Here is a 19,151-nt window from a genome sequence, read left to right on the forward strand (position 1 = left end):
TTTAGATGAACACAGTAACTGGATGCGACACTGGGTCTTCTTTCTTGGGAAGCAGTGAAATGTGTTTTGTGTTTGAAAGGGTAAGCGATGTTATTTGGATAGCCAATAAGGCAGTGTATCAGAGGTTACTACTTCTTTCCCTATTCAGTACCCATTTTGTTCATACTAATAAACTTTTAGCTGAACTGTATATTATACTCCCAATCTTCCTTACAGATAGATGTAGCCATGAGTCATAGTTATGTGTAATGCTACATAAATAGAAATGTCATGTAGCAGCTTCTAGGATTTTTTCCTCCATTGACAAATCTGCCTGCTCAGTTTCAAATCCTCCTCCATCTTCCTGTCTGGAATACTGATGCCACAATCTTGAAACACAAAGTTAAGGGCCAAATATTTAACATGGCAGAGTGATAGATTGGAAGGAACTAGGGTCTCAAATGAATGCCATGGACCAGAGATGCCAAGGACAGCTCTGTACTGCTTAAAACCTGAACTTTTATACAACAGACAAATAGTCTACCTTCATAAAACCACTGCTATTTAAAGTTTTATGGTCCTCAAAACTGAACCTAACCCTAACTGATATTGTAAATATTTAGTTATGCTAACTGTGTTAGTTTTCCAGGGCTGCCATTAAAGAATGCCACAAACTAGGTAGCTTAACCACAGAAATTCATTTACTCAGTTTGGAGACAGGAAGTGAAAGAACAAGGTGTTCTCAGGCTTATTTTTTTTTTCTTATTTCAAGTTTTTATTTAAATTCCAGTCAGTAAAGACACAGTGTAACATTAGTTTCAGGGGTAGATCTAGTGATTCATCACTTATAAACAACACCCAGTGCTCATCACAAGTGCCCTCCATCACCCAATTTTCCCATTCCTCCACCAACCTCCCCTCCAATAATCCTCGGTTTGTTTTCTATAGTGAAGACTCTATTTTCTGGTTTGCCTCTCTTTTTTCCCCTTATGTTCATGTTTTACTTCTTAAATTCCACATGAATGAAATTATATGGTATTTGTCTTTCTCTGACTGACTTATTTCACTTAGCATAATACTCTGGCTCCATCCATGTTGTAGCAAATAGCAAGATTTCATTCTTTTTTATGGCTGAGTAATATTCCATTGTATACATATACCACATCTTTTTTATCCATCATCAGTCCATGGTCATTTGGGCACTTTCCTTACTTTGATTATTGTTGATAATGCTGCTATAAACATAGGGGTGCATGTATCCCTTCAAAACAGTATTTTTGTACCCTTTGGGTAAATAACTAGTACCATAATTGCTGGGTCATAGAGTAGTTCCATTTTTAACTTTTTCAGGAACCTTCATACCGTTTCCCAGAGTGGCTGCACCAGTTTGCATTCCCAAAAGTGCAAGAGGGCTACCCTTTCTCAGCATCCATACCAAGACCTGTTGTTTCCCATGTTGTTAATTTTAGCCATTCTGACAGGTGTGAGATGACATCTTATTGTAGTTTTGATTTGTATTTCCCTGATGGTGAATGATGTTGACAATTTTTAATGTGTCTATTAACCATCTGTATGTCTTATTTGGAATGTCTATTCATGTCTTCTGCAATTTTTAAACTGGCATGTTTATTTTTGAGGTGTTGGGTTTCCTGAGTTCTTTATAGATTTGGGGTACTAACCCTTTATCAGATATGTCATTTGCAAATATTATTACTCATTCTGAAGGTTGTCTTTTAGTTTTGCTGACTGTTTCCTTCACTGTGCATAAGGTTTTTATCTTGAAGTCCCAATAGTTTATTTTTGCTTTTGTTTCCCCTGTCTCCAGAGATATATCTAGTAAGAAGTTGTTATAGTTGATGTTAAAGAGGTTATTGCCTTTATTCTACTCTAGGATTATGATGGATTCCTGTATCACATTTAGACTTTTCATCATTTTTAATTTATTTTTTGTATATGTTTTAAGAAAGTGATACAGTTTCATTCTTCTACATGTTGTCCACTTTTCTCAACATCATTTGTTGAAGAGATTTTCTTTTTTCCATTGGATATTATTTCCTCCTTTGTCAAAAATTAGTTGACAATATAGTTGTGAGTCAATTTCTGGATTTCCTATTTTGTTCCATTGACCTATGTGTCTGTTTTTGTGCCAGAACCATATTGTCTTGATAATTACAGCTTTATAATATAGCTTGAAGCCCAGAATTGTGATGGATCCAGCTTTTTCTCTTTCAACATTGCTTTAGCTATTTGGAGTCTTTTGTGGTTCCATACAAATTTTAGGATTGTTTGTTCTAGCTCTGTGAAAAATGCTGTTGGCATTTTGAATAAGCATTGCATTGAATGTGTAGATTGCTTTGGGTAGTATAGATATTTTAACAATATTTGTTCTTCCAGTCTATGAGCATTGAATTTCTTTCTATTTCTTTGTGTCCTCTTCAATTTTTCATCAGTGTTTAATAGTTTTCAAAATACAGATTTTTTCTACCTTTTTGGTTTGATTTATTACTAGGCATCTTCTGGTTTGTGATGAAATTGTAATATATTTTTATTTTAGAGAGAGATCAAAGGAGCAAGTGGGGGAGGGGCAGTAGAAGAGGAGAGGGAGAGAGAGAGAGAGAGAAAGAGAGAGAGAGAGAGAGAGAGAGAGAGAGAGAATCTCAAGCAGGTTCTTTGCCCAGCATGGAGCCCTATGTGGGGCTCAATTTCACAACTGTAAGATCATGACCTGAACCACTCAAGAGTTGTACGCTCAACCAACTGAGCCACCCAGGCACCCCTGTAGAGCAACTATAAATGGGATAAGTTCCTTGATTCCTCTTTCTACTTCTTATTGATGTACAGAAAGGCAATAGATTTCTGTACGTTGATTTTGTATCCTGCGAATTTACTGAATTCATGTATTAGTTCTAACAATTTTTGGGTGGAGTCTTTCAGGTTTTCTACATAGAATGTCATGTCATCTGTGAATAGTGAAAGTTTGACTTCTTCTTACCAATTTGGATGTATTTTATTTTTGTTGTCTGATTGCTCAGGCTAGGACTTCTAGTACTATGTTCAACAGCAATGGTGAGAGTGGACATCCCTGTCTTGTTCCTGACCAAACGGGAAAAGCTCTAAGTCTTTCCCCATTGATGATGATATTAGCTGTGAGTCTTTCATAATATGGCCTTCATGATTTTCAGGAACATTCCCTATATCCCTAATTATTTTAAAATTTTTCAAATGTTTATTTACTATTGAGAGAGATAGCATGAACTGGAGAGGGGCTGAGAGAAGGGGGGTGGGACAGAGGATCTGAGGCGGGCTCTGTGCTGTCAGTAAAGAACCACATGCAGACTCAAAGTCACAAACCATGAGATCATAACCTGAGCCGAAGTCGGACGCTTAACCAACTGAGCCACCATCTCTCTATCCTTACTTTGTTGAGGGTTTTTTTTTTTTTGTCATGAATGGATGTTGTCCTTTGTCAAATATTTTTCTGCATCTATTGAGAGAAACATATGGTTCTTATAATTTCTTTTATTAATGTAGTGTATCATGCTGATTGATTTGTGAATATTGAACCACCCTTGTAGCCCAGGAATAAATCCCATTTAATCGTGGTGAATGATTTTTTTAACCTACTGTTGTATTCGGTTTGCTTGTATTTTGTTGAGAATTTTTGCACCCATGTTCAACAGAGATATTGGCCTATAGTTTGCTTTTTTACTAGAGTCTGTCTGGTTTTGGTATCAGGGCAATGGTGGCCTCATAGTATAAGTTTGGAAATTTTCCTTCAATTTCCATTTTTTGGAATGGTTTGAGAATAGGTATAAACTCTTCTTTAATTGCATGGTAGTATTCCCCTGGGAAGCCATATGGCACTGGACTTTTGCTTATTGGAAGATTTTTGATTACCAATTCAATTTCTTTGCTCATTATTGGCCTGTTCCAGTCATCTATTTTTTCCTGTTTCAGTTTAGGTAGTTTATATATTTCTAGGAATTCATCCATTTCTTCCAGATTACCTGATTTTTTGGCATATATTTTTTCATAATATTATTTTATAATTGTATGTTTTTGGTGTTGGTTGTTATTTCCTTTCTTGTGATTTTATTTATTTGGGACTTTTTTTTCTTTTTGATAAGTCTGGATAAGAGTTTATCAATTTTATTAATATTTTCACTAAACCAGCTCCTGGTTTCATTGATCTTTTCTACCGTTTTCTTTAGTTTCTACATAATTTATTTCTGCTTTAATCTTTATTATTTCCCGTTTTCTGGCTTTAGACTTTGTTGTTCTTTTTATAGCTCCTTTAAGTGTAATGTCAGGTTGTTGATTTGAGATTTTTCTTGCTTCTTGATTTAGGCCTGTATTGATATATACTTCCCTCTTAGGACCACTTTTGCTGCATCTCAAAGGTTTTGACTGCTGTGTTTTCGTTTTTATTGGCTTCCATGTATTTTTTTAAAATTTATTTTTTAATTTCCTAGTTGACCCATTCATTCCTTAGGAGAATGTTCTTTAACCTCCATGCATTTGTCATCTTTACAATTTTTATCTTGTGGTTTGACTTCATGTTTCATGATGCTGTGGTCAGAAAAGATTCATGGTATGATCTCATCTATTTTGTACTTGTTGAGGTCTTATTTATGACCTAGTGTGTCATCTATTCTGGAGAATGCCCCATGTACACTTGAAAAGAAAGTGTATTCTGCTGCTTTAGGATGAAATATTCTGGATATATCTGTTAAGTTCATCTAGCCCTATGTGTCTTTCAAAGCCATTGTTTCCTTGCTGACTTTCTGCTTAGATGATCTGTTAATTGATACATGTGGGGTTGTAAAAGTCTCCTTCTATTATTGTATTATGATCAATGAGTTCCTTTACTTTTTTAATTGTTTTATATACTTGGGTTCTCTCAGGTTGGGGACATAAATATTTACAATTGTTAGATCTTCTTGATGGATGGACCCCTTAATTATGATATAATGCCCTTATTCATCTCTTGTTACCATCTTTGGTTGAAAATATAGTTTTCTGATATAAGTATTGCAAGTCTGACTTTCTTTTGACATCTACTGGCATGATATATGTTTCTTCATCCCTTCATTTTCAATCTGAAGGTGTCTTTAAGCCTAAAGTGAGTTTCTTGTAGGCAGCATATAGATGGGTCTTGGTTTTTTTTTATCCATTTTGACACCCTATGTCTTTTGATTGGAGCATTTAGTCCATTTACATTCAGAGTAGTTACTGATAGGTAAGCACTTAGTGACATTTTATTACTTGTTTTGTCATTGTTTCTGTAGATTTTTCTCTGTTCCTTTCTAGTCTTTGTCACTCTTGGTCTTTCCTTTGCACTCAAAGAGTCACCATTAATGATTTTTGCAGGAATGGTTTAGGGGTTACAAGATGCTTTAGTTTTTGTTTGTCTGGGAAACTTTATTTCTTTTTCTATTCTGAATGATTGCCTTGCTGGATAGAGTATTTTTTGGCTGCATATTTTTCACATTCAACACATTGAATATATTATGCCACTCCCTTCTGGTCCGCCAAGTTTCTGTAGAGAGATCTGCTGCTAAATTTATTGTTCTTCCCTTTTAGTTATAGACTTCTTTCATTTTGATGTTTTAGGATTTTTTCTTTATCTTTATATTTGGCAAATTTAAGCACAACATGTCTTAATGTTGGCCTGCTTTTGTTAATTTTGATGGCAGCTCTTTTTGCCTCCTGGTTTGTACGTCAGTTTCCTTCCCCAGATTAGGGAAGTTTTCAGCTATAACTTTCTTAAATAAAACTGTCCCCTTTTCTCTCTCTTTTTCTACTGGGACACTGATGATACAAATGTTATTACATTTGGTAGAGTCACTGAGTTCCCTCAGTCTATATTCATGTGATTCAAAATTTTTCTTTCTCTTTTTTGTTCAGCTTTATTATTTTCCATTTTTCTATCTCCTATATCACTTATATGGTTTTCTTCTTCTTTTATCCTTGTGGTTATTCCATCCAGTCAGTTTAGAGTATCAGTTATTGAATTTTTCACTTTGGCCTGATTGTTTTTTAGCTCTTTTATCTCTATAGTAAGGGTCTCCCTGATGCTTTCCATGCTTTACTCAAGCCCAGTTAGTATCCTAATGATTGTTTCTTTAAATTCTGGACCAGGAATATTACTTATATGTGTTTGGGTTAGATCCCTCGCCATGATCTTTTCCTGTTCTTTCTTTTGGGATCAATTACTCTTTCTTGGTATTTTGCCTATGCTTCTGCCTTCTTCTTTGTGTTAGGAAAGCCTGTTATCTTTCCTGTTCCTGAGAGTAATGGTTTTATGAAGAAGAGGTCATATAATATCCAGGTCCTAATGCTTCAGGAAGTGTCTGTGGTGTGTCGTATGTGTACTGTACTGCTGTATTCTGGCTTCTCTGTTTCTCAGGTCAGTCATCTGCAGAGTTTCTCCTTGACTACAGTTGCCAGTGTTTGGACCTTGGTCAGAGTGTGGAGAGTTTTAACTAGGTGTGCTCTGGTATTCTTGTTAAAAGAGACTTGATGCTATTTCCACTAGAGCTGAAGCTTTGCAAAACACAATGGTCAGTAGACATGGTGTGTGTGGGAGATTGTTCTGGTCTTCTCAGAGAGGGGCCCACTGAGCTGGTCCTAAGGAACACTTGCTTGAGAAAAGCAGTACTAGCAGAGCACAAGGTGGGTGGAACTTTGTGTAAGCAGGTTAGGCAACCAATGTTGGCACTGTGATGTTTGCTGAAGTTAGTTTATTCTGAGTGGCAGTAAGGGGAAATTGCACCAGCTTGCTTCTTTGTCCCTGGAGAGGGGAGTCTTTCTTGTTGCTCTCAGGGAAGCACTTTCAGAGAGCAAATAATTTCCCCTCATGCATCACAGGCATCTTTCAGATCACTGACTTCACACTGTCTGTCTCTAGGTCACTTGCCTGCCTGGATCAGTGCAGCACACCTTGACCTCTACCTTGGCCAGGTCTGCTGAGTTTTAATATTCCAAACTTCAGGGACCTGGTGTGGCAGGGACCTGCACTTGTCCTCTTGGAGAGGGTCTTGCCAAACTGGAACTGATGTAAGTTTGACAGAGAAGTTCAGTTCCACCAGAGTGCAGGAACATGAGATTTAGAACAAGCAGGCTAAACAGCCAGTGTCCAGGTTAGTCGCTCTCAGCAGGTGTCGCTGTGCCTATGCTAAAGGGGAGGGGAGGGAAATGGCACCCTCCAGTTCTTTTATCTCCAGAGAGTCAATGCCACCTCTCACAGATGTGCTCCAAAAAAAATATGAACAGTCTTTCCACATGACCTTTACACAATCCTTAGATAACACAGTCTGCCTACGGGTTGTTTGCCTGCCTCATCTCTAGGAGTAAGGCAGCACCCTCATGACTATGCCACCTATGCCATGGACCTCTAAAACTCCAGTCTTTGAGCCCTGTTCATTGCAAAAAATCACAATATTCATCCCCTCTCACTTTATCATCCAAATGTCTTTGGGGGAAATGTTCTCCTTGTGTGTATTCCTGTGCACTCCACTCTCCCTTGGCTTTCTCTACAACCAGGGCTCCCTCCCCTATGCAGCACCCATGATCTGTTTCTCTCCCAAACCACATCTCTGCACTTTCTATCTTCCTCAAAGTAGCCTCTTCTCTCCCTCTAGTTGTACAGTTTGTTCTTTCAGTCTTCAGGTAGATTTCTTGAGTATTCAGAATGATTTTGGAGTTATCTAGCTGTGTTCAAGTGACAAGGCAAGCCTACGGCCCTCCTACTACTCTGCCATATTAGCTGCCCACCCTCAAGCTTGCTTTTATCTTTCCTGAGGCCTATTTCCTTGGCTTTCATATTGACCACCTCCTCATTTTCTCCTTACATCATCTTTTCTTTGTGTGTCCTCATCCCCGATGTCTCTTTCTACATCCAAATTTCCTCTTCTTATGAAAATTCCAAACAGATTCAATTAGTGCCCACTATAATGGCATCAGTTTAACTTAATCACCTCCTTAAAGGCCCTGTCTCAAATACAATCACGTTGTGAGGTACTGGACATTAGAACATCACCATGTAAATTTGGGGGACACTATTCAATCCATAACAGTAATTAGCTTATTGACAACATGATGAGCATGAACACTGCAAATCAGTGTCAGCACCTTCTTCATTTTTATATTGTCAAGTGGTTAGCACACTGCCAGTCAGAGAAGAGGCACCCACAAAATGATGACTGCCTTTGTGAATCAAATCCAATCATTTCTCAGCCTTTTGGCTAAGATCAAGTGGAGAATTCACTCCATTTTCCTGAATGCTTAGACTGAAATGACTGGCCAATTTAGTTAAATGGCTACAATGATGTGCACAAAAATATAGCCTTAAAATTCCATTCTAAAACAATAGATTTGGATATTTTAGAATATGTAAACCAGGATAAAAGAAGGCAACATTGAAAAAGGCCAAGCCCTAGGAAGATATTAATAATTAAACATTTCCAGAGACTATAAATGTATATTGTATTTATTACTGAAATTATGATGGAAATATTTAATGTAAAGCATTGTTATCATGGTGAAATTAGTTCAGTGCATCTCAGCTAGGCCTCTTATGAAAGCATCCCTTTCTGCCTCAACCACTACATATAAAATTACATAACCTATTTCAGAGAGCATGTGCATTGTACGGTGTGCTAGGGCTGCTTACTACTAGACCACATGAGCTGATTATTATATTTTCTTTTTTTTTTAATTTTTTTTACATTTATTTATTTTTGAGAGACAGAGAGAGAGCACAAGTGGGGGAGGGGCAGAGAAAGAAGGAGACACAGAATCCGAAGCAGGCTCAGGCTCTGAGCTGTCAGCACAGAGCCCGATGCAGGGATGGAACCCACAAACCGTGAGATCATGACCTGAGCCGAAGTCAGATGCTTAACCTACTGAACCACCCATAAACCCTACCATTTGGATTATTTTTTACAATTATTGGAGGAGATGGTATTATAATGCTATTTCAAAGGATCAATCTCTAGAAAGTTCAGAAGTTTTCAACTCATACACTAAACTTGGAGCTTATAGTGGATTACAGAAGTTCTATATTGGTTTATCTGGACTACTAGTGGCCTTTTATACCTTTTGTGTGTCTCTCTGATGCAAAGTCCTGTAATGCAAGTTCTCATTCCTGCGCGCGCGCGCACACACACACACACACACACACAGTCTTTTACAGAAATGAGGTTTACTTTTGGCCACAACAGCACACTTTCAATATATTAGTAACCTACTATGTATTGAGGCACTATTCAAGGTAATGTTACAAGGCAATTTTCCTAGTGATCCAATTAGTTAGATATAATTATGCCATTTTTCAGGTGAGGAAAAAGACCAACAAAAATTAACTTACCAAAGTAGGTGGCAAAGCCTTATGGACCATAATAAAAATAATTTTTAAAATGATCTGAAATTAAAATTAATGGTTAATATGGAACATAGCTCTCCAGTAACTTGTGTATATACGATCTAAGTCAATATTCACTGTAGTCCACCAGGCTATTACTATTCCCCCTTTTAAAGTGGCAGAAACAAGATCCAAGAGATCATGTTATTTGCTTAAAGCCACTCAACTAGTATGTAACCGAGCTAGGATTCAAACCAAGATCATCTGATTTCCAAACCAGAGTCCTTCCCACTTTAACTTAGAAAGACTATGTAAATAATCAGTTTTTATCTGTTTTATTCCTCTTTAGTACATAGACTGCTTAATGACTGCATTTCTCTCTTTGTCTCTCTTTTTTGCTCCCCTCTTTCTTGTTCCCTTCCAGTTCATTTTGCACTATTTCTGTGGTAGCATTGATTTACTGGCAACATGTGGTACTTAGCTCCACTGAATATTACATGTTAATAAAACAAATTGAAAATGGGCTACATATGCTTAAGGGACTCAGTGAAACAGTGAAACTGCATTACTTGAGTTGGCACTCTGGAGAAAAAGATTCAGCCTTTGTTTAGACAACAATAGTAAATAAAATGTAGTATCATCCTGACTAACAAGTTTAGTATTAACATCACTGCACAGAAGAGATAGCTCTAACCTACTTATGTCACATTCAAAAGTCTGATAATGAAACTTTTACTGAATACCTACTTTTTTGTTAAGTATAAGGGTTACTATAAAGAATTATAATAATCTTCATTTGTTCCACTGAAATTTACTGGATGTCAACTATGTGCCAGACTATGTTACAAGTACTAAGAATATAGTAAATATGTCTGGCACATGCCCTGCCTCATGAAGCTTATATTGTGGCAGAGGCAAGAGAAAGGAAAAATCAAGTAAGTAGAAAATAAATAAAATAATTGAAAATTTATGATAACTGCCATGAAATAAACAAAGAATGTATATAAAGAATGGTAGGAAGGAATGCAGCTCACTTTGGATGGTTAGTGAAGAACTCTGTACGGACTATTTAATCACAAATACTACATTCCAGGGGCTTATATATTAATTGTCCACATACATACATAGTGAGAAAGAAAAATATTTTCTTCTGAAGTGTAATGTATTGAGGACTGGAAACTATGCTTAACACACTACAAAAACTATTGCATTTATCAAGAAGTGATGCATAGTAATAATATTTAATAAGAGTATTTATGAAATCCATATATACTCTTGAATAGAGAATTCTCTTGAATAGAGAATAGTTAAACCAGCATGACTATTTATTAAGCCATAATTTTATATATTTGTGGACACATCAAGATATAAATTTGGGGAAAATAATCATTCAATTATAATTCAGTAGCTTTTTCTTCTTGTGCTTATCTACAAATTGTGCTTTTAAATTAATTTCAATCAAAGTCCAAGTTAACTCATTTTTCTTCAGTATTACCCAAAAAATTGAGTTTATTTTAGAATTTACAAGTTTATTTTCCCTCTACAGTTTTTCACCAAAAATTGTGGAAATGACTGAAATTATTCCTAGCTATAAAAAAAAAGTGTTTTCCCAAATCTGAAGATGGTCATTTCCTAATTGTTTTTTTAGAAGTCCAAATTGTTCTGAGTTGCTCAGAGTCAACTTTTATTTCTACAACAAAATGTATCTGTGGCATTTACTATTAAAAATATCTTATAACAGAAGGCCATGGGGGAAGTGAAGAGGGAAAAATAGTTACAGAGAGGGAGGGAGGCTAACCACAAGAGACTCTTAAATACAGAGAACAACTGAGGGTGGATGGGGGCGTAGTAGGGGAGAGGGGAAAATGGGTGATAGGCATTGAGGAGGGCACTTGTTGGGATGAGTACTGGGGGTTGTATGTAAGCCAATTTGACAAGTTATATTCATAAAAAATATTGGAATCAGGGCTCAGTCAATGATTAACTGGGAAGCAGCAGTAAGGGAAGCTGTCACCACCCTTCATTTTTCACCCATTCTGGTTGTTTTTCAGACGAGTTTCAATGAGCTGACTATTAAGCTGTGACTTCTTGGGTTGGGAGGGTAGATCTATTCTACTCTGTTTCAAGGCTGCTGTGCCATACACATAAACACAGGAACAGAGTGGTAACTGAACAATTAATAAGAACCATGATAAAATAATGTACTTAAAATTAAAAAATGCATAGTTAACACAATTGAGTCACAACAAAAGGGCATTTGCATACAGAAAATTTGCATGTACATTGCAGACCGAAACAGAACAATGTCATAAAAAATTCCACAAAAATAATAATAAGCATACCATATAAAAGAAGAATATATATGCCCTAGGTGTCTTTGGCCTATAAATACAGCTTAAGTTCATATTTTAGTATTATAGGAAGAGTTCAGATCCTTTTGAAAATTTATTTCTTACCTAAGAAATTCTCTCTATTGGGGCGCCTGGGTGGCTCAGTCAGTTGACCATCTGACTTCAGCTTAGGTCATGACGTCATGGTCTGTGAGTTCAAGCCCTGCGTCGGGCTCTGTGCTGATGGCTCAGAGCCTGGAGCCTGATTCGGATTATGTGTCGCCTCCTCTCTTTGCCCCTCTCTTGCTCACACTCTCTTTCTATCTCTCTCAAAAATAAACAAACATTAAAAAAATAATATAAAAAAAGAAATTCTCTCTATTATTGGTATACTGTTTCCTAGTATATTTCTGTTGTGCTTTCACCACTAAGTTATTCTACCTGGCTTACACATTTTTGAAAATTATGAGATCAAATTTAGTGGCTCATAGGAAAGGTGGAATAGTCATAAGGAAACAGTATTCAGCATTTGTTCTATGACCAATAAAGTGGTATGATTCATTCAGGCCACCCACTGAATGTAAAATATGTCAAAGAGAAAGGGAGAAGCAGTTGCCAGAGGTCCTCAAAAGTCTAGCTAAGACCTAGAATCAAGTTCATTTGCCCAATCTGCTTTCTGGAAAATGAACTCAATCAATTTTGTAATTTCATGAGATACCCTGCAGCCATTAGGCAATTTAAAAATATCAGCACCTGGGTTCAAATAACTCCAGTAAAAGATATGAAAGTGAGCATCAAGAACTCCCTGAATTAGCTGAAGTTTTACATGTTTCCTGGAAATGAAGATTCAGTGGTTAACACCCTGAATAGACTACTTAAGCTTTGTGTTCCCCTTGCTGGTGCTTTGGTTAACATCATAATTGTTTGTAAAAGGGCATGACGGATATTTCCTGGAAGAAGTCTGCACCAAAACTAGGTAAAGACTATATACCCAGACGAGTGTTACTAATGATGCAAGCTTGTACTTGTCTTTATGCAAGGACAGAATCTGCTTTTGAATGGATAGTACAGTGGACATCTCCTATTTGTGTGCTCTGTGGGCAGTACTTGAATTTGGACCTGTGTACATCTTAATTACTGAAAAATGTTTTCCCATTGAGAAAAGGCTTTGAGGCTTGGTGGTCACAATTTTAGAAAATATTAATAATATTAACATGAGTGCTCACTTTGGCAACACATACAGTAAAATTGGAATGATATAGAGAAGATTAGAATGGCCCTTGCACAAGGATGACATGCAAGTTCATGAACATTCTATATATTTTTTTAAGTATAACAATATTAACATGAATAGTAGCTATACTTATTGAAGTACTTACTGTAACTCTCACTGTGCTGAGTGCTTTACATACATTATTTCTTAAGTTAATTCATCCAAAACACTAAATCAGTGATACTCAAAATGTAGCCTTTGTTTTTTGTTTTTTTTTTTTACATTTTGAATATTTGAATTTTTTTACTAAGAAACAGATGAGCAAGAGGAACACTAGATACAATTTTTAAAGTAATTTTAAGTGATTTGCTCTTAAATGTGAAATATTGAATGTGGTAGATCATATAAAAATTAGAACCAATCACTTCATAACTGAAACCCATTGTGAGAAACACCTACTTCCAGACAATCCTGGCTTTCAGGACAATCTAAGGACAAGAGAAATCTAAGGTTGATAAAATTCAACTTTGCTGCAGGTTTAATGGATTTACAGAGAAGTAGTTGTAAGTAAAAGGGAAAAGAGATAAGGAAGGTTTAATATGAAGCTAAGTAACCACTGATCAATCCAATAATATGATGGAGGAACATATTATTTAGATGTATAACCTAAAGAGATTCATCTTCCCTTTAGCATTACTGAGGATATATTAATAACCCACATGAAAAAATATCTAATTGACAAGTTTTTGCATACCAAAATATATCCTAAATAGGTACATCCATTTACCATATTTCAGTACATGTTTTTTTATTATTAAACGGTAAGAAATTGCATTTACTAACTTTTTGTGATTAAGTATGCAGATTTCAGGTCTTAGTTGTTATTTTGGACTTATTTTTTGGAAAAATCCTTAGAAGCCCAGAGATAGCAATTAGAAACAGAGATAAATTATCTTAGTGATGAGTTTCTTTCTTTTTTTTTTATGAAATTTATTGACAAATTGGTTTCCATACAACACCCAGTGCTCATCCCAAAAGGTGCCCTCCTCAATACCCATCACCCACCCTCTCCTCCCTCCCACCCCCCATCAACCCTCAGTTTGTTCTCAGTTTTTAACAGTCTCTTATGCTTTGGCTCTCTCCCGTTCTAACCCCCCCTTTTTTTTTTCCCTTCCCTTCCCCCATGGGTTCCTGTTAAGTTTCTCAGGATCCACATAAGAGTGAAACCATATGGTATCTGTCTTTCTCTGTATGGCTTATTTCACTTAGCATCACACTCTCCAGTTCCATCCACGTTGCTACAAAAGGCCATATTTCATTCTTTCTCATTGCCACGTAGAATTCCATTGTGTATATAAACCACAATTTCTTTATCCATTCATCAGTTGATGGACATTTAGGCTCTTTCCATAATTTGGCTATTGTTGAGAGTGCTGCTATGAACATTGGGGTACAAGTGCCCCTATGCATCAGTACTCCTGTATCCCTTGGATAAATTCCTGGCAGTGCTATTGCTGGGTCATAGGGTAGGTCTATTTTTAATTTTCTGAGGAACCTCCACACTGCTTTCCAGAGCGGCTGCACCAATTTGCATTCCCACCAACAGTGCAAGAGGGTTCCCGTTTCTCCACATCCTCTCCAGCATCTATAGTCTCCTGATTTGTTCATTTTGGCCACTCTGACTGGTGTGAGGTGATACCTGAGTGTGGTTTTGATTTGTATTTCCCTGATAAGGAGCGACGCTGAACATCTTTTTATGTGCCTGTTGGCCATCCGGATGTCTTCTTTAGAGAAGTGTCTATTCATGTTTTCTGCCCATTTCTTCACTGGGTTATTTGTTTTTCGGGTGTGGAGTTTGGTGAGCTCTTTATAGATTTTGGATACTAGCCCTTTGTCCGATATGTCATTTGCGAATATCTTTTCCCATTCCGTTGGTTGCCTTTTAGTTTTGTTGGTTGTTTCCTTTGCTGTGCAGAAGCTTTTGATCTTCATAAGGTCCCAGTAATTCACTTTTGCTTTTAATTCCCTTGCCTTTGGGGATGTGTCAAGTAAGAGATTGCTACGGCTGAGGTCAGAGAGGTCTTTTCCTGCTTTCTCCTCTAAGGTTTTGATGGTTTCCTGTCTCACATTTAGGTCCTTGATCCATTTTGAGTTTATTTTTGTGAATGGTGTGAGAAAGTGGTCTAGTTTCAACCTTCTGCATGTTGCTGTCCAGTTCTCCCAGCACCATTTGTTAAAGAGGCTGTCTTTTTTCCATTGGATGTTCTTTCCTGCTTTGTCAAAGATGAGTTGGCCATACGTTTGTGGGTCTAGTTCTGGGGTTTCTATTCTATTCCATTGGTCTATGTGTCTGTTTTTGTGCCATCAAAATGTAGCCTTTGAACCAGTGCTGGTAATGTACTGATGGTTTTTCCCAGTCCATGGTGAGATGAATATAGCAACTTCTTACTAGACATGTCTCCAGAGGCAAGGGAAATAAAAGCAAAAATGAATTATTAGGACCTAATCAAGATAAAAAGCTCTGCACTTCAAAGGAAACAATCAACAAAACCTAAAGGATACTGACAGAATGGGAGAAGATATGTACAAATGACAAATACATATGTACAAATGACATAGTATCTAAAATATATAAAGAAATAACCAAACTCAACACCCAAAAAAACAAAATCCAGTGAAGAAATGGGCAGAAGACATGAATAGACACTTATCCAAAGAGGACATCCAGATGGCTAACAGATACATGAAAATATGCTCAGCATTGCTCATCAGGGAAATACAAATCAAAACCACAATGAGATACCACCTCACACCAGTCAGAATGGCTAAAATTAACAACTCAGGCAACAACAGATGCTGATGAGGATGAGGAGAAAGGGTAACCCTTTTGCACTGTTTGTGGGAATGCAAGCTGGTACAGTCACCCTGGAAAACAGTATGGAGGTTCCTCAAAAAATTAAAAAGAGAACTACCTTATGACCCAGCAATTGCACTACTAGGTATTTCTCCAAAGGATACAAAAACACTAATTAGAATGGGTACATGTAACACAATGTTAATAGCAACACTATCAAGAACACCTAAAGTATGGAAAGAGCCCAAATATCCATCAACTGATAAATGGATAAAGAAGATGTGGTATGTATGTGTGTGTATATATATATATATATATAAATACACACACACACATGTATATATATGTATATACATATATATATATATACACACACACACATATGTGTGTGTGTGTGTGTGTATAAGAATACTACTCAGTGATGAAAAACAATTAAATCTCACAATTTGCAACAATGTAGATGGAACTAGAGGGTATCATGCTAAGGGAAATAAGACAGTTGAAAAAATATACAATATGATTTTACTCATATGTGGAATTTGAGAAACACAACAGATGAACATAGGGGAAGGGAAAGAAAAATAAGAAAGAAACACAGAGGGACGCAAATCATAAGAGACTCTTAAATACAGAGAACAAACTGAGGGTTGCTGAGGGGAGATGGGTGGGAGGATGAGTTAAATAGGTGATGAGAATTAAGGAGGGAACTTTTTGGGATGAACACTGGGTGTCATATGAAGAGATGAATCACTGGGTTCTACTCCTAAAGCCAAGACTGCTCTGTATGTTAACTAACTTGAATTTAATTTTTTTAAATTTTATTTTTTATTTTAAAAAAAGACTAAAACAATAACAACAAAAAGAAACTGAGTTTACAAACTGTAACCATGTTGACATTGTCAAAATATCCTAGAAAGCGCTTGTCTCATTGAACAGGATATTTTCTAGCTCAGGTGTTGTTGAACTAATGTGATGAGTTGTTTTGATGCAAGCTGTGGTGTAGTCATGCTCAGTTAGGACCACATTATAACATGTGATATTTTAAAACCAGTTTACTGGGGCGCCTGGGTGGCGCAGTCGGCTAAGCGTCTGACTTCAGCCAGGTCACGATCTCGCGGTCCATGAGTTCAGGCCCCGCGTTGGGCTCTGGGCTGATGGCTTGGAGCCTGGAGCCTGTTTCTGATTCTGTGTCTCCCTCTCTCTCTGCCCCTCCCCCGTTCATGCTCTGTCTCTCTCTGTCCCAAAAATAAATAAACGTTGAAAAAAAAAATAAAACCAGTTTACCAACTAAAACAAATTAAAATAAATCCATTTCTTTCATTGAAGGATTATTTTACTATGATTTTACAGGTTAAAATTTTGGAACTGGCTATCAACGGACTCCAGAAAATCAATTTTGAAATAACATCATTTCATTTTGAGTAAAAGTTAAAAATGAATAACTTGACCTTGATGAAATTGGTTTAAAATTTCTTTTACTCATGTTAACATACTTATATGAGAAATATTTTTCTACCCTGTTATTAAAACAAAACATAGAATGAATCACATATACATTATTCCTTGCAAGTAGCATTGGCAACAATATAGCCTAGATCATGTAAATTAACTAGCCAGAAGCAATCTCATTTGTTACATTAAAAACTTTAGATATTGGAAGATGGCGGCTTAGGAGGACGCTGGGCTCACCGCACGTCCTGCTGATCACTTAGATTCCATCTACACCTGCCTAAATAACCCAGAAAACCGCCAGAGGATTAGCAGAAAGGAGTCGCCGGAGCCAAACACAGACGAGAGGGCCACGGAAGAGGGTAGGAAGGGCGGCAAGGCGGTGCGCGCTCCACGGACTGGCCGGAGGGAGCCGGGGCGGAGAGGCGGCTCACCGGCCAAGCAGAGCCCCGGAGTCTGGCATGCAAAAGCGGAGGGGCCTGACAGACTGTGTTCCCACAACAAGCGCGACTTAGCGTCTGGGAGGTCATAAGTGAACAGCTCTGCTCGGAAAGCGGGAAGGCTGGAGGACAAAGGGAGGGAGAGCTGCTGAGCCCCCTGACAACAGAACTCAGTTTGGTGGGGAACAAAGGCGCTCGCCAGCGCCATCTCCCCCGCCCATCCCCCAGCCAAAATCCCAAAGAGAACCAGTTCCTGCCAGGGAACTTGCTCGCTCCGCGCAAACACCCAACTCTGCGCTTCTGTGGAGCCAAACCTCCTGCAGCGGATCTGACTCCCTCCTGCTGCCACAGGGCCCCTCCTGAAGTGGATCACCTAAGGAGAAGCGATCTAAGCCTGCCCCTCCTGCCCCCGAGCACCTTGCCTACCCACCCCAGCTAATATGCCAGATCCCCAGCATCACAAGACTGGCAGGGTCCAAGTAGCACAGATGAGCCACACCACCCCACAGTGAATCCCGCCCCTAGGAGAGGGGAAGAGAAGGCACACACCAGTCTGACTGTGGCCCCAGCGGTGGGCTGGGGGCAGACATCAGGTCTGACTGCGGCCCTGCCCACCAACTCCAGTTATACACCACAGCACACGGGAAGTGCCCTGTAGGTCTTCACCACGCCAGGGACTATCCAAAATGACCAAGCAGAAGAATTCCCCTCAGAAGAATCTCCAGGAAATAACAACAGCTAATGAGCTGATCAAAAAGGATTTAAATAATATAACAGAAAGTGAATTTAGAATAATAGTCATAAAATTAATCGCTGGGCTTGAAAACAGTATACAGGACAGCAGAGAATCTCTTGCTACAGAGATCAAGGGACTAAGGAACAGTCACGAGGAGCTGAAAAACGCTTTAAGCGAAATGCATAACAAAATGGAAACCACCACAGCTCGGCTTGAAGAGGCAGAGGAGAGAATAGGTGAACTAGAAGATAAAGTTATGGAAAAAGAGGAAGCTGAGAAAAAGAGAGATAAAAAAATCCAGGAGTATGAGGGGAAAATTAGAGAACTAAGTGATACACTAAAAAGAAATAATATACGCATAATTGGTATCCCAGAGGAGGAAGAGAGAGGGAAAGGTGCTGAAGGGGTACTTGAAGAAATAATAGCTGAGAACTTCCCTGAACTGGGGAAGGAAAAAGGCATTGAAATCCAAAAGGCACAGAGAACTCCCTTTAGACGTAACTTGAATCGATCAGAGCAGAAATAAACAATATAGAATATAGAATATAGAATCTAAAAAAACTGTAGAGCAGATCAACGAAACCAAGAGTTGGTTTTTTGAAAAAATTAACAAAATTGACAAACCTCTAGCCAGGCTTCTCAAAAAGAAAAGGGAGATGACCCAAATAGATAAAATCATGAATGAAAATGGAATTATTACAACCAATCCCTCAGAGATACAAACAATTATCAGGGAATACTATGAAAAATTATATGCCAACAAATTGGACAACCTGGAAGAAATGG

The 19,151-nt window shown here is 37.8% G+C and overlaps 1 non-coding gene across 1 annotated transcript; it reads left to right on the forward strand.

Moving 5' to 3' along the window:
- Positions 1–12,891: 12,891 nt before the first annotated feature.
- LOC125157966 (U6 spliceosomal RNA) lies at positions 12,892–12,999 on the forward strand. Its single transcript, XR_007149106.1, has one exon. It is a non-coding gene; the product is annotated as a U6 spliceosomal RNA (small nuclear RNA).
- The last annotated feature ends 6,152 nt before the right edge of the window (positions 13,000–19,151 follow it).

This window comes from Prionailurus viverrinus, chromosome X (genome assembly GCF_022837055.1).
Source record: "Prionailurus viverrinus isolate Anna chromosome X, UM_Priviv_1.0, whole genome shotgun sequence".
In the NCBI taxonomy this organism is placed as follows: Eukaryota; Metazoa; Chordata; class Mammalia; order Carnivora; family Felidae; genus Prionailurus; species Prionailurus viverrinus.